The sequence below is a fragment of the Lactuca sativa genome, chromosome 7, assembly GCF_002870075.4.
Source record: "Lactuca sativa cultivar Salinas chromosome 7, Lsat_Salinas_v11, whole genome shotgun sequence".
Taxonomy (NCBI): Eukaryota; Viridiplantae; Streptophyta; class Magnoliopsida; order Asterales; family Asteraceae; genus Lactuca; species Lactuca sativa.
The window spans coordinates 131,137,107-131,139,689 of record NC_056629.2 but is presented as its reverse complement, the minus strand read 5'-3'; positions in this window follow the sequence as shown (position 1 = coordinate 131,139,689).

The window sequence follows — 2,583 nt, the reverse complement described above, 5'->3', positions numbered from 1 at the left end:
GATTTCCATTAGGGTTTTTCCGCAATCATCGATATTTATTGAGCCGTCATTTTGATTGACGTATCTTAGTATTTATTGTTTTGCCCTAATCTGCTTTATTACAAGTCTGATCTTTGAACAGGTTATTACGATCATAATGGACGCGACGCAATCAAACCCTATTAATATTTCCAACAGCATTGGTTCGACGACAAAGATTCCAATCTTATACACCCATGACTATGAAGTATGGGCACATCATTTTGAAGATTACGTGATTGGATCGGAGGACAATGGTTTTCTCATATGGGAAGCCATTATCAATGGACCGTTTTCTCATTCCGCGACATCCAGAGTTATTAAGACGCAAAAAGAATACAACGATCTGCTTAAGGACGTGACGAATATTGCGCAAGATGAAAAAGACAAATTCCAGTGCAATATTAAGGCACTAAGGTTGATCAGATTTGCCCTTCAGTCCGACACATTTAGACTGGTCAGCTCATGCACTACGGCGAAGGAAGTGTGGGATAGACTTCGCGAACTGTATTCCACAGACGAAGATCTTGAACATTCTATCCAAACTTTGCTTCTATCTGAGTTTGGAGAATTCAGGCAAGGGGCTGAAGAAACTGTGACCCAGACGTTTGATCGCTTCAATCATCTTCTCAGCAAGATGATCAAACACGACATTGAAAGGAAGCTCATCGAACAAAAGGTTACTTTCTTGAACGGACTGCGATCTGAATGGAGAGCAGTTGTTTCCACCGTCAAAGCCCATGAACAGTTTAAATCATACTCTTTGGCAAAACTGGTGGGTATTCTAAAGTCCCAAGAGAAGATTGTGGTTCAAGAGAAAAATGTTGTCTCCAGTCTTGGTTCGTTGGCCCTCCTATCTAAAAGTAAAGCTGTGATGGAGGATGAAGAGCTCAATTTAGAAGAATATGACCTCTCAACTGAGGATTATGCCATGATGGTATCCAATCCTAAGAGGTTCATAAAGAAGAGATTCCCCAACAACAAAAACCGAAACTGGCAGGGGAGTTACAGCTCTGAAAAGGCGAACAATGAACCGAAGGCTGAGGAATCCAAGAAGGAACCGAAGGCAGATGGCGATTCTGGAGTAAGCTGTTTTTACTGTGGTGGCAAGAACCACTATGCTAAGGACTGTGTTCTTAAAAAGATGGCTGAAAAGGATGACGGAAAGGATGAGGAAGCCGTGCTGCAGAAGAGATTGGATGAGTTGAGAAAGAAAAAGTCTACCGCTAACCCTTCTATTAATGCTCTTATTGTGCAGGGTTCGGTTAATGACGATGAGTTCGGTAGCACCGAAGTTTGGTCTACTGACTCAGAAGACGAAGAAGTGAGGAAGCCTACTCATGGAAAGGCTTATATGGCTAAGGAGGAAAGAAGTGGTGGAAAATGCTTCATGGTGTCAAGTGCATCTCATATGAGGGGATACAATACCGATGGAGGAAGCAATGGACCGAAGGTGCAGGAAGATATGTGCTTCACGGCCAAACCACTCAGCCAACAGTTCAATGAGCTTGAAGAACTGATAAAGAAGGTACAATCTGTTTTTATTTCATCTAAAGTACCATCATCCTCATATGAGAAAGAACTAAAAAACGTTAACACAAGAATTTCTCATTTAGATAGTAGCTTAACTCAAACTCGAGTCACCAATTCTAACCTGACTGATCAATTAAGCAGGGTGGCGTCGAAGAGTGAGGAGCGGCGTATGTGGATTGAGTTAAAAGAGTCGGAATTAATTAAAGTCAAAGACGAAAACATTTATTTGCAGAGAGACAATTTGAAATTGTTAAAACAACGAAATGTTTTTTGTTTAATAGCTAAACGTTTATATTCCAATATTACTCAGCTTCACTTGGACTGTGAGATAGGCAAAAAGATCCACCGTATGATTTTACCATTTCTAGAATTTAAGAAAGATGAAATCGATGCCGAAGCTTACAATTGTGAGAGTGTGATTTCGTCTGATGATGTCAACCCAACTTATCAAATTGGACTGGACAAAATTGAGTCCTTCATTAAATCCAAAGACCATAAGGACATGCTCAAAAATATTTTGGACGAAAATGACAGACTTAAACTGAGAACCGAAACCATACAAAAGTTTGACTCTCTAAATGCCAAAGTAAGCTCAGAAAATAAAATCGATGTTGAAAATGCATCTGAGCTTAACGAGGACGAAAACATGAGTGAAATTTCTGTAGAGGATACGGTTGACTGCTCAGAATATGTTAAAAGCGAAACTAAAAACCACAAAAATCTTATTTCTGAAAATTCAGTGGAATTCGCTAGACTGTCCCAACAAAAGTCCCCAAAATTAGTAGAAAAAGCTGTTGTGTATCAAAAAGTCAGAACCACTCCGAATCAAGTATACAAAGTGACTGGAGTAACCGAACATCAAACAGCTGAACTCACGGCTATTGTTAACGAAGACAATGCTGATGGCTGTGATGAGTTCTTCTGGGAAGCTCCTATTGACAATGGAAACGAAATCGTTGGCCTATCTGAAAGAACCTCTTGGATGAAGAAAGGGAGATACATACCTGAACCCTTGAACAAGCCTGATAATTT